The sequence below is a fragment of the Lygodium microphyllum genome, chromosome 22 (assembly GCF_053477565.2).
Source record: "Lygodium microphyllum isolate KBCC chromosome 22, Lygodium_microphyllum_v1.1.10, whole genome shotgun sequence".
In the NCBI taxonomy this organism is placed as follows: domain Eukaryota; kingdom Viridiplantae; phylum Streptophyta; class Polypodiopsida; order Schizaeales; family Lygodiaceae; genus Lygodium; species Lygodium microphyllum.
Genome location: NC_141156.1, coordinates 74,598,225 through 74,613,301, shown reverse-complemented (window position 1 = coordinate 74,613,301; position 15,077 = coordinate 74,598,225).

Genomic DNA, 15,077 nt, shown 5'->3' with positions numbered 1-15,077 from the left:
AGTCTCTTTATTTTTTATCCATTCATTCTCTTGTCTCCTTCCATCTCTCTCTCTCTTTCTTTATTATGTTGTATGTTTATTCCCTCTCTCTCGTTCCTTCTTCTTTTTTTTCTCTTCCTCTCTCTCTCTTATTTCCTTTAACAAAATATATATCTCTCTACTATCAATTTCCTTTAACAAAACATCTCTCGCTCTCCACTACTACCACTACCACTACTATAAAAAACAAGAAAAGAGTAAGTTAAAGAATCACCACTACCACTACCACTACCACTACAATAAACAAGAAAAGAAGAAAATACAACAACAACAACAACAACTACTACTACTACTACTACAATAAATAAGAAAAGAAGAAAAAACTACTACTCTTACTACAACAACAACAATATCAAACAAGAAAACTAAACAACAATAAATCAGAAAAGAAAAAAAAAACTACAACAACAAACAAGAAAACTACAGCCACGACTACGACAACTACGATTACCACAATGACAACAAACAAGAAAAAAAGTAGTAATTAAACCATGACTACTATTATCATTACCACTACCACTACTACTACTACAACTACCACAACAACAACAAACAAGAAAATAAAAAATTAAACAACAATAACAAGTAAGAAAATAAAAAATTAAACAACAACAACAACTACTACTACTACCACTACCACAACAACAACAAATAAGAAAAAGAAGAAGAAGAAATAAAACAACAACAACAATAATAACAACTACTACAAAAAAAAAAACAAGAAGAGAATAAGTTAAATAATCACTACTACTACTACTACAAACAAGAAAATAAGAAATTAAAGAACTACTACTACTACCACCACTACTACTACTACCACTACAAACAAGAAAAGAAGAAGTTAAAGAACTACTACTACTGCTACTACTACTACAAACAAGAAAAGAAGAAATTAAAGAACTTGATCTTACCCTCTCTTTGTTTTTAATTCATTCATTCTCCTCTCTCCCTCCCTCTCTCTCTCTTTCTCTATTAAGTTTAATGTTTTTTCCCTCAAATCTCTCTCGTTCCTTCTTTCCTTTTCGCTATTCCTCTGCCTTTCTCATTTTCTCTCTTTCTCTCTCAATACACATGATTTTTAACAAAAACAAGCAAAGAAAATGAGAAAAAATAAAAACAAAGCAAGAGGGAACAATGCACTCACCGCAAAGGCCCGAGGATGGATTCAACAGCTCCTCTTCGCCCTGCATACACTTCCTCCTCTTCTTCGCAAATGGTGGCAGGGGCGGTGAGAAGCTTTCATTCTCCCTCTTTCTCTCTTTCTCTCTCTCTCCCTCTCAAGCGCAAGATGCAGTTCGCTCTCCCTTTCACTCTCTCTTTTGTTCGTTCGTGCAAAATGACGTACTCGGGTTTCGGCACACATTTTTTCGCTTGAGTAGCATCGCAATTTGCGTCACTATTTGCGTTGCGACACAAATAGCGACGTTGCTAATTTATGTCAAAAATCGCCATTGCTATACACATGTATCCTTGTGGTATTTGCTTATACAATCTAAATATGGTATCAAAAAATAAATTCATGGATGCATTGCAATTGTATGTGTAGGTGATGTCCAACATTGAGAGTGTAAGGCTCCCCTTTGATGTAGGGTAGTGTGATATCTTGGATAATGGATTAAGTTCTATACAAGTTGGCTTCCTTTGTTATCCCACTGATCAACATGATGGCATTGCTTGAGTTTCAAGCCACCCTCTATTAAGTTGGCAGAAAGAGAAGGATGTCTATTATCCTAAAATTCCTCTAAGAGAAGTAGCCAAGTCACCTAATACTCCACACTCTCCTATAGAGGGACCTAGCAACAATCGATGTAGACTTGATCATGCTCATGAATTGAAGCAACATTTTTTCATCTATTGAGTCTCCATGTATGTCTTTCTATCTCTCTCTCTCACCTACTCTCTTCATCTCTTACTCTACTACTTAAGACTCTCATTTTACATCACTTATTTGAAGTGACCACTAAGCTCGCATGGTATCAGACCTAATGAGCTCCTAAGCACTCACTAATCTCCTCCCTAATCCATCCAAATATCACATGCACTATTAAGTGCCAAGCACTCATTCTAGTCCTTAACCACATCTCTACCCCTCTCATCCGGGAGATCCCTTGCATATGCTATTCTTTCTTGTTTTCTCATTCTCCAATCCTCCTAACTTCCATGGATGGCAATCATCCACAAGTGCCATCTCCAAGGCACGATACCTCAACATCGACAAGCTTAATGGATCCAACTACAATGTGTGGAAGCTACGAATGGAGCTCTACTTAATGCAACATAACCATTGGGAGGTTGTGTCTCGAGAGGAGAAAGGACTCCATGGACTGGAGGAAAATCTGATCTCACAAGTGCCATCTTCAAGGCACAATACCTGAGCAACAAGCTTAATGGATCCAACTACAATTTGTGGAAGCCATAGATGGAGCTCTACTTAATGCAGCTTAACCTTTGGAAAGTTGTGTATGAAGAGGAGAAAGGACCCAATGAACTTGACGAAAAATTCGATCTCACTGATATCCAAGCATGGGACACCAAAGATCTCATAACTTGCATGGAAATCATTCTCCATTCTAAAGATAGGCAAGTACAAATGGTAAGGACCCTCACCACCTCCAAAGAAATTTGGGAATATTCAAGAGACTCAATAACTTCACAATGCAAGAAGGACAAGCTACCTCTAAATTTCTCAATGGATGGATCTCTTTGCTCGATAAATTTCTCATTTCAAGGATGGACATCTTTGAGAAATTCCAAGCCATGCTTCTACTCACGGCTCTCCCATCTTCATGGAGGCCCTTTGTCACTACTCATGCTTCATCAACACTTCAACTACAAGGCTTGATTGCAAAACTATGTAAAAAGAAGGCTCTACAAGATCATTCCAATGGCCCAAATGTGGCTCTTGCCACTTACATGAAGTTTTATGAGAAAAGTGGTTCTTACCACTCACGACCTGCTCAATCTTGACTATTACCAGGCCAGATTTGAGCTATGCTGTTGGATTGGTAAGTCAGTTTATGCAGGCTCCAAGGAAACCGCATTTGGATGCGGCTAGACGCATACTCAGGTATGTGAAGTCCACATTGCAGTATGGACTATTTTATGAGACTGGGGTTTAGATACAACTGCATGGATACACTGATGTTGATTGGGCTGATAGTATTTCTGATAGATGATCTACCAGTGGATATGTGTTCTCTTTTGGGAGTGCTGCAGTCACTTGGAGCAGCAAGAAATAGCCTACAGTTGCCTTGTCAAGCACAGAGGCTGAGTACAGGGGTGCAGCAATGGCTACATGTGAGGTAGCTTGGTTGCATCATGAATCCCACCCTCACACACATACTCACTACTCCAATATATCCACTTATGACACTGAGGACACATCCACTACACAGATTTTTTGTAGCTACTACTATATGCACAAGAAACACAATCAAACTTGGTATCTTGACACGGCCGGTGTAACTCATCATACGACCCCTTAGTTTGAGTGGTTATCCTCTTACTTATCCATTTGATGTCCCAATGGGAGACCACCGTACCCAACATGCACTAGGATATGGCAAAGATGTCATCACACTTCCCAGTGGTGCACAATCTCACTTTAGACCAAGCCTATTATGTTCTGGGTTTGCATCAAAACTTGATCTCTATAGGTGACCTCACAATCCATGGTATCTCCTTCTCCTTCTCTAAACATCATTGCACACTACAAGCCAAAAACATAGAGGGTCACTTACTCTCTATGATGTGCCCCAAAGAAGGGAAAGTATACCCACTTGGCAATACCCATAGCATAGCAAAAGCTCTCTCTTCTATCTTAAACACACCATCTCAATCTGAAACTCTCTTGTGGCACTATCGCTTAGGGCACAACTCCCAACATGTCCTACAACAAATGCAAAAGCATCAACTTGTACTAGGTTTATCCAAAACCATCACCCCTATTTTCTTTTGTGAAGGATGTATTTTGGAAAAGCTAAGCATTTTCATTATCCTCACTCTCAATTCACCACTTCACAGTTGCTTGATCTAATTCACTCTGACTGTGGCCCAACGCAATCTACATCTCTCATAGGAAACTAATATTTTCTAACATTCATTAATGATTTTTCCAGGTACACCTATGACTATTTTATTGTAGAAAAAGCAATCAACCTAGTTTGCACCGACAATGGTGGTGAATATATCAACAATGAATTCAATGTGTTTTGTGTAGCTAAAGGCATTTGTTGAGAAATCTCTATTCTTGAACACCCTCAACAATATGGTCTAGCCCAATGCAAAAATCAACCTTTGGTGGAAAGCACCCACTCCATGCTTCCCCTACTCCTATTGGGAAGAAGTTATTACAACTACAACATAGTACACAAAAAACTGAGTGTCATCTTCTCGGTAACCAAATCGCATGCCATATACCCTATTGTGCAATCATCCATCTCAATTATCACACCTTTAAAACTTTTGTTGCATTGCCTTTCACGTCCTTGCAGATACACTATACAAATTTGCCCCCAAAAGCACAAGAACCATCTTTTGCGGCTACGATGATTGCTTTGGTGTTAAATCATACCGGCTTTATGATGCTCGCACACAATAATTCATGTTCTCCCACTCAGCCCTCTTCCAAGAAAATCTCTTCCTCGATGGTCCCAAGCACATGGACACCTCCACCGAGGATGCACACAATTTGCCTCTTTTGGCCCTTTTACCACCTTTCATGTCCTTGCAGATACACTATACAAATTTGCCCCCAAAAGCACAAGAACCATCTTTTGCGGCTACGATGATTGCTTTGGTATTAAATCATATCGGCTTTATGATGCTCGCACACAATAATTCATGTTCTCCCACTCAGCCCTCTTCCAAGAAAATCTCTTCCTCGATGGTCCCAAGCACATGGACACCTCCACCGAGGATGCACACAATTTGCCTCTCTCGGCCCTTTTACCTATCCCATATGAAAATCCTCCTAAGTTAAACTCACCCTCACCCCTAACGCCTCACTATCCCCTAATCCATCAATGTCCTCTTTGTCTCCCCAACCCTCACTTCCGCCACCTCCCCCCCCCCCCATAAGGGCTTTGTAGCTATATCATGCCGTTGCTACCGATTGCACCTATATAGGGAGTAGTAGTGACTCAAAGCCCTACCTTGTTTTCACTCTACGTGTGATTCCCTATGCCCAGTGGTGAACCCTCTTACGTGCGGCGTCACGAGGGTGTAGTCCTGGGATGTGTCTATGTTGTCCCGCTTTTGGATTGAATAATACAAGAGTATACCTTGAGCTCATATCATGTTACCTTTCTGTGCCGTGTTGAGTGCGTAACGAGTGCAGGTTTATCACATCCCCACCCCCCCCCCCCCCCTTCCTCCCGCGTATGTCAGTGGTACTCCACCCCTCCCATGTCCCGACTCCCCCCTATATCTACCTCTTTCCCCTTTAAACTCCCGTACCATACTATCATCATTTCTATCCCTTTCGACCACATAGCCAATGCCCTCTATTAGGGCAAGATTAACACCTTCTCCTCCCGGTCGTCCGACACACTCCCTACCTGACGGCCACCTCCCGCCACTACCCTCTCGCTATCACCCAACTGTTCAATGCACAAAGGCCAACCCCCCAGCACACAGGCACCCTAGTGCTCAAAGTGTCTCCGAGCCCTTAGTAGGTGCCACAGCACCTCCTCTGGCATCCCACCAACAACATCGTCGCCACCCCTACTTTAGTCAAAGCAGCTCGCTCATCCCAGGACCAAACAGAGTCGTGTTTCCGAACCAAGGTCCACAATTCATATCACTGTCCCTAGCCTAAGCGCAACAGCACCACTCATCACTAGTCACGATGCAGTAGCGCCATGAGCCAACATCAACATCACCAGTGCACCAGGTGCAGCGATGAACTCCTCCACGCTGACTGCTCCACGGGCTCTACTTCACAGGCAGCGACAACCCACACAATAATCGCCACGATCTCCACCAGCCCTATCTCACAGGCAGCGATGACCCATGCTGGAACCTCTAATCGCTACGCACCCAGCCAGCGCTGCCACACGACAGCCTAGTCGACAGTGCCACCACGTGCCAGGAGTGGCACGGCTCCACTAACTCACTCCTGGCTATGTCACGATCCTCTCCTCCTTGTTCACCCATTCATACCACCCACTCCCCTCCCTCACGGGGGTTCACATACCCCTCCACTCCCGCACACCATGCTTGCCTCAAATTCTAGCCTTTCTAGCATGTGGCCTCATCGATTGTCCAGTCTACATATCCTCCACATCACATCTCATTTCAACCGAGGCTTCACCCAATATCACTTACACCACTCCTCCCACACCAAAGAATCACATTGAGGGATGCTTGCCTGCGAAACAAACTCACTTCTGCACACTAGAGTATCTTTATGCAGCTTTGGCCTTTCACCCCGTATTTCACTTCAAAGATGAAGATAAAGACTCCAATCTCACCATCCATGGCCCCTTGGAGGCCAACACCATCAACTTTCTTGATGTCCTAGCCTCTGATTAAGCCCCCGACTAGCACAATGTGATGGATGTAGAACTAGGAGCTCATGCCATGGCCAACACTTGGGCACTAGTGTCGCATCCTCCCCATGCAAATGTAGTCAGCTGCTATTGGATACTTAGCAAGACGTTGTGCTTTCGCGGAGCTATGTGCTTGATGGCCAAAAGATGTGGGGTTTGGTGAAGCATGCATGACAAGGTAGGAGCTAATACCTCTGAAATATAAGATGAAAATGCTAGGAAAACACCTCGATAGATGCCCTATCAAATCTTACAAGCAACTCAATACACATCAAATAAACTCTACGCAACTGGCCTCTAACTCGACTCCTCAATCGCTCTCAAGAGAACACTCACATTTGGTCAGTCATATAACTCTACTCACATAGAACTTGACATCCTAACATGGTAATACAAATTAATGAAATATTTAGCTTCCCGTATATCACATAGGAATTGAAATAAGCTTCACAACTTCTTTGTATACGAGTAAGGATTTCATGGCTTCGAATACAAAATCATCTTCCTCACGATAGATTCTCAAGCTTGTCAATCATTTACATGGCCAAAAAGATAAGAAGAAATGGAGATATCGGTCAATAATTTATTCCTAATGATGAACATGAGAACTTATGAGTCATTTGTTTATCTATGAGGTGATGAGAGGGAATATATAGGATTTAGTTCTAGAGTTTATGGTAAAAGAAAGGGGATAATAAGGTGGCAAAAACACTTGGTATTCAAAATAGAGGAGTGATTCTTAATCAAGGGTTGAATATATAAACTCTGCTAGTAGCTCATAACCACCTTCATTTACCACCTTCTTAATCAAGGGTTGAATATATAAACTCTACTAGTAGCTCATAACTCTGCTAGTAGCTCATAACCACCTTCATTTACCATGACAAATAGTCTAACACTATGTTAGGAATCTGGAAATTCTCATATAGTTTGGGAATTCCCAATATAGTAGTTAATATTTGGCCACATGATCAAATCTAGGCCCCTTACTTGAAAGTGGCTACCCTATTTACTATATAGGTTGTCTTTCCAAGACCCACTTTGAAGCATGGGTTATGATTTAGCCACATGGCCAAATCTTTATCCCTTATTTGAATGTGAAACTTGGGAGATTCCCAAATTCTCTAATATGGTGTTGTCTCTCCTCTATCTAGTTTCTTTAGCAGTGTTTCTGACCTTGTATGGCATGTTGCTTTTCCTAGTTTAGTTCATGATCTAGGTGTGCATTGTAGTGTAGGAATTTTACACTCATTTCACAAGCATTACAACATTGAAACAATCAAATAATGATGATATTTTCACAAACTTCTCCATCTTTAGCTCCACTCCCAATGCCACTAGACAAAGTCTTCAATGACATGGCCAATCTTCCTACAAAGCTCTTTCTACCAAATTTTCTCCCTACTTTTTCTCTCTTTTCTTATTTGTGCCAATGTATTACTCACAACAAGTTGATGGCCATGGACAACATGAACTACACTCTCCCTTCACATCAAAGTTGGATACTAAGTACAATGACATTTTTGCCAATGCAAATCCCAAATCATGTTAGCCATGCAAGATCATCCATTGAGAACACACTCAGAATTGTCGCCGACTCAGTAACCTGTTGTTTATTACTACTTCAACTCCACATGTTTCTTGTTTATGGCTGCTTGTAGGCTGATAGAGATTTGATTTCCTTGACCTCCTCCCCCCTCATGCAAATAATGGCTAGTCTTAATCAGCAAGATATTGCCATAGTGAGAATGATGTCATTTCTAATGTGCATATGCTCATTATGTACAACTCTCTCTTCATACATTGTTTGAGGCTCTATCATGTTGTTTGCACAACTCTGCAGCAATTTGCAAGAGCCTTATTTGGTAGATTTTTTATGAGAAGACAATGATCAAAGATTGCATAAGGTTGATAGCATCACCTTGGGCGGTTGAAGGTGTGAGGCCCAACATGTCATGGTAGCTCGACCCTTACATTCCTCCTCCTACATATGCAGCCTTCTTTGCTTCAAAATAACCATTCAAGATACTATACAAACCCTTCTTTTCCCAATCACTTGCTTTTTTGTTCTTTGTCTCATACCAAAAGTGCCCTTCCAAGCAATAAATCTCTCTCCCCATACAAAATAGCCTCTTCCTTTATTTTCCAAAGGCTCATAATAGAGTATTATTTTCCTACATAGGCAAAGAGCTACAAGATTTTTGTTAGCTCCTTTTTGGTTCCTTCCCCCAAGGTTTGCAAAACATATAAGATTTACACCTTTTTCGTAGCCTTGTAATGGATAATATGCTAATAATAACATGCAAGACATTCAAGGACTTTGAGATTATTGTGATTCTCCTTCTCCTTTCCAAGAAAATCTTCTTGTTATTGCATCCTATCATGAAGGTACTCCTTTATCAATTATCATATTTTGTCTCATCTCCTCATAACCCACATCATAATGAACTAGTATATGATGCAATGAGAAGAACTTGGAAAAAGAAACAAGACCAACATCCACCACTTCATCTAGAAGTTGCCCCAACATAGCTACATTCAAAGCCTCCACATGGAGGATGCTATCCTGCACAATATCCAACCCCTCTTAATCTACACATCCTCTAGATGTGCCAATTGTGCAACCACCTGAGGCAAACATCCATATACTCAACTCCTCGTTACAAATGCACAAAGGCACTTGTTTACCTGGATCATACATCTAGTACAGCAAGCACCCCCTCCTAGATCATAAGGCCTTAAGTGTGCATCATACACTAGAGACTTTTCAATATCCATATGCATACTCAAAATACACTCATCAAATACATAGCAGCATCCTTGGTCTTTGTAAATCCATGACTCTCAAAGCTACTTCTATTGACCCTTTTGGTGGACATCCAAAATAATTTGGGCATCACTAGTATCCAATACACTCTGAGTATCATTGAAAACATTGAGGTAGTACATATCCCAAAGTATCTCTAAGTTCCCAATCAAGGCATCAAATGAAGCATCCAAAACATTCTCCACTTGTGGAGCATCATACCTAGTATATGTCTACTATCTGCATAGTCTTTAACTCATGATTTGTCTCATAGACCAAAAGTGTGCCCTACAAATCATGTGCATCTAGTTAGTCACTAACTTCCCTTTGAGTCCCTACATCAAGTAAAACATGAGCTTCATAAGCATCTTCATATGCACTTAAAAAATATACATATGCAATGGCTGACTCATCCACCACTACATGCTCTTTGGCATCCGTGGCATATCTAGTCAACTTATCAAGAGTTTCTCTAAACTTTTCTGCTTTTTTGCATCTAGTAGTATATGAGCCCCATAGACTTCCTCATAAGCACTTAGAAAATTTATTTAAAAAATTGTCCTTGTCATATGCTTGAGGCTCAATCAAGGCATCATCTGCATGGGTACTCATAGCATCAAAAGTATATATCGAAACATCATCTGTGTGGTGACTCAAAGCAACAATAATATTTTTAGAAACATCACCTGAATGGTGACTCAAAACATCACTAGTATCGGTAGAGACATCATCACTATGGTAGCACAAAGCATCACTAAGCGTGGCATAAGCATCCTCTTTAGGTCTAATCATAGCCCTGATATATTCAGCATATGCATTCATTGCACAAGTGCTCAAAACCTCAATAGGTGCATTAAAAACATTCATATTAGGACTCTTCTCAGCCTCAATAGCAAGTAGTGACCTCTGGTAGCAACTGCATCCTTATTTGCTCCTTTGTTCACATCTGATATGCCTCATCTATTTGTATTCTTATTCCTTTCTCATCCCATCTCCTTTGTTCTTCCTCTTCTTGTTTCTCCCATTATTGATGTTGATACTTATACGCAGCAGCAGCAAGCCTCTTGTATAAATTCTCAATTTTCTTTCAAAATTCATTAGTGAAAAAAGTTGCATATCCAAGATCAGCCATCTATATACTAGAATCCACCATTCATTGTATCTTTTGTATACAAAGCATCTTTTTATCCCTACAACCATCATGTGTACTAGGGACTCATACACTCCACTGAGTATCTAACATATAGTCGAAAGTTGCTTCCCAACTGCATCATCTATGTACCTTAGCTCAAGCACCCATTTAAGAAACTCCATGACGTGTAGTGTATCTTTTCCAAAAAAGCATCTATTCATTTTCATCCATACCTGACTCTTCACCTCGGCCTTTACATCAAATTTACCATAGATGTCGTAGAGTTACATGCTTGCTGGCCCCAAGACATGGGGACTCATGAAGCAAGAATGGCAAGGTAGGAGTTGGTACTTGTGAAATATAAGATTGAAACACTAGGAAGACATTAGAGTAGACACCCTATCAAATCTTGTAAGCAACTCAATGCACATCAAACATACTTTAGGCAAATGGCCTTTAACTCAACTCCTCTCTTGGCAATCGCTCTCAAGAGAAAACTAACTTTTCATCACTTATATAACTTTACTCACATTTAACTTGAAAACCTGGCATGATAATACAAGCTAATGAATCGTTAGCTTCCCTTACATCACATAGGACTCGAAATAAAGTTCACAACTCCTTTGCATACGACTTAGCTTTAATGGCTTCGAATACATTATCATCTTCCTCATGAAGAATAATCAAGCTTCTCAATCATTTACATGGCCAACAAGATAAGAACAAATGGAGATGCCAAAAAATAATTTAGTCTTGATGATGAACACTAAAACATATGAGTCCTTTGTTTATATGTGAGGTGATGAGAGGGAATATACAAGATTCAGATCTAGAGTTTATGGTAAGAGAAAGTGGATAATAAGGTGGCAAAAGCACTTGTGTTCAAAAGAGAGGAGTGATTCTCAGTCAAGGATTGAATATATATACTTTGCTAGTATTTCATAACCATCTTCATTTACCATGAAGATAGTCTCTCATCTGTTTGACTTCTTTAGCATCTTTTTTGACCTCGTATGGCACATTGCTTTTCCTAGTTTAGTTCATGATATAGCTATACATTGTAGTGTAGGAATTTTACACTCGAGGTGCAAGAACTACAACATTAAAATATTCAAACAAAGATGAGATTTGCACAATTCTCTTCTTCGTCTTTAGCTCAAGTCCTAATGCCCAAAGACCAAGTCTTCGCTAATACGGCCAATCTGCCTACAAAGCTCTTTCCACCAAGTTTGCTCCCTGCTTTTTCATCTTTTTTCTGTGTCATTGTATTACTCACACCAAGTTGACGGCGATGGACAACATGAACTACACTATGCCTCAACATCAAAGTTGGCTGCTAAGTACAATGGCATTTTTACATTTTCTCAAAAAAATAGTCAAACAAATCTTAAAATTTTATGAAAAAAATCTAGAAATATCCCATTCAGATTTATAACCCTTTTATTGATGTTTTCCTAATCCATTAACTTATTTAACAATTTATTTGAGAAAAAACAAAAGGATATGAAGGAGAGGACTAGAGAGAGAGAAAGAGAAGAGAGAAGACTATAGGAGAGAGAAAAGAAGGAATGCAAAAGAGGGAGAAAGAGAGTAACAAGAAGAGAGAAAGACCGGAATATAAGAGAGAAAGATAGAAAATAAGAGAAGCCATAGAAGTTGTGAAAGAAGGAGGTGAGTAAGAGATAGTAATGTATTAATGTTCCAAAAATATGTGAAAATTTACATGTCTTAACGGTATATAAGCCTTGGCCAAAGGCTTAATTGGGAGGCTTCTCATTTATTTGCAACACTGGGCATCCGAAAGAAGATATATATATATATATATAATGGAGAGGGAAGGAAAAGAAGGGAAGACTTGGAAGAGAGAAGAAGATAGTGAAGAGAGAGATGATAGAGAAAGGTAGAGGAAGAGAAAGAAAGCAAGAGTAGGGAGGAGGAGAAAGCTATGAAAGAAGCTTGATCCAAAGGCAAAAAAATGTGTTTTTATTGGATACTCTTTAGAGCAGAAAGGGTATCGCTGTTATAACCCTGTCCAGGTGAGTTCAGAGTGAGCAGGGATATTATCTTTGATCAGATGGGATGTTGGTATACACCTGCTCGTGATGTTTTGGATTATGATAATGATCATAACAATTATGTGCAGAAAGATAAACAAGAATCACGGAGTCTTAGTGGACCAGAAACATCATCTGGTACTACACCTACAGTGAGCCCATGGTCTGGGAGACTAAGGAGTAGCTAGTTTTCATCCACTTATCCAATATCAACCTGAAAAATAAATGTCATTGAGCGGAGATTATATGAAAATGGTGCATGGCATGTGGACATTAATCATGGTTGGCGTATGAGGGCTGCAAATAATTCTTCAGGGGAGCTCTATACTACATGTCCTAATGTAAAAGTGACAATTGGTGATGTACATAAAGAGCAACACTTCTTTGTGCAAGATAATTCCTCATATGCAATGATTTTGGGACAGCCCTATATTACAAGAGTGCATATGGAAACAAAGGTGCTTGATGATGGTTCTGCTTATGCAAGAGTCAGAAGCAAGGATGGGAGAAAAGCAATCCAATTTCTTACTGTTTGTGTTAATCATCCTAGAAATCGTGATACACTTTGAGAGTCTCCTTTGGTTCCAAATGCAAGGGAATTCAAAGACCCGGATTTTCATTAAGCACTGCTGTAATGTGGGGCTACAGTAGTGCTGTTCAGAAGGTGTACTCGCCACTTGATAAAATGAAGCATGTATTTAGTATTGGTAATTCTCAGTTTATAGCAAACAGTTCATGTTGGTGTAAGCATATGGAAGCTACGTGTAGGGTTGAACGCATATCTATGAAACGGGCTATTTAAGAAACTCAGATCATTGGGCCTGTTAGCTGAAAATGATGGCATTTCAGGCATCTTTTATGGGTTGAATATTACTGAAACTATGGCTGAAATTTCAGCAACTATACATGCAGAAAATGAGGGTGAAAACAGAGTGTTGTCAGTATGTTCTTTGGATATGTATGATGTTATAGCATTGTTTGCTCAACAGGAAGGATTACAATGGGCTGAAGCACTTGTGGAGACAAAGTATAAGATAGTTGACAAAAATGTGAAACCAATTGCTTTGCCACTTCCACCAAAGAGTGAGGGTATGTATGAAAAAGTGTCAAGGCAGCCAAGCTTACAGGATCCTAAAGATATAGGTCATCAGTTTACATCTGAAACATTACAGGAATTGAAAGTTGGTGCAGAAGGGTTTCTTTTGCTTGCTGAGAGAAACTGTTTTATGCAAATGTTGGCTAGACATGGGAAGGCATTTGCATTTCAACCAAGTGAAATAGGTTGTGTGGATCCAAATGTTGTCTCTCCTATGGCCATATTTACTGTCCCACATGTACCATGGAACTTGAGGCCTATTCCAGTGCCTAAAGCTTACTTGCCAAAGCTGATGGATTTGCTAAATGAAAAGATTCGCATGAAGATCTTGGAGCCTTCTTTAGCCTCGTACTCAAATCGTTGGTTTACTGTGCCCAAAAAGAATGGGGCTTTGAGATTTATTCAAGACATGCAACCGGTCAATAAAGTGATCATAAGAAATGTGGATGCAGGTCCTGTAGTTGATGAATTTGCAGAGGCTTTTGCAAGTAGAGTGATCTATTCTTTGGGTGATCTTTACTCAGGATATGATCAATTTCAGCTTGCAATTGAAAGCAGGGATATCACAACCATGAAGACTCCTTTGGGGTTAGTACAGATGTGTACTCTCCCACAGGGTGCAACAAACTCAGTGGCAGAAATGACAAATGCTATAAATAGGATACTCAGGGATTTTATACCACAATTGACTATGCCCTTCTTGGATGATTTTCCAATCTAAGGGTGTGCAGTGGATGAAAAGAATGAAGAGATGGATGCTCATGGATGTAGACAGTTTGTTGTAGACTATATTGTGGATTGTGAGAGGATTTTGACATGTCTAGAAGAGGTGCATTTAACTCTTTCTGGACAAAAGTCTGTCTTTGGGATTGAAGAGATTTTGATTGTTGGGCATATGTGTGGGCCTTATGGGTAAAGGCCATCACCAGCAAAAATAGATGGGATTGATAAAATGCAAGATGTATGCACGAATGTATCAAAGGTACGTAGATTCTTGGGTGCATGTGTGTTCTATTTGATATGGATTCCTCACTTTGCACATGTAGTTGATGCTCTTTATCAGCTTTTAAGGAAAGGTCAGAAAAGAAAGCATCAAAAAGCAATGAAGAAATTGAAGCAACTCTTAAAATATGCTCCAACGTTGAGAAAGGCTGACTATTCACATGGAAAGCCTATCATTATTACTGTTGATACAAGCCCAATCGGGATTGGATGGGCGATTGAGCAAGATGATGAGGAAGGACAAAGATATGCAATTCACTTTGGTGCTAAAGTATTGACTGAACGACAGAGAAGATATCCACAGGTTAAAAGAGAATTATGGGGAATTGTGACAGCCCTTAAATGTGATAAGGAGTATTTTATGGGTGCTCATGTAGTCATTGAGACTGATTGTTTG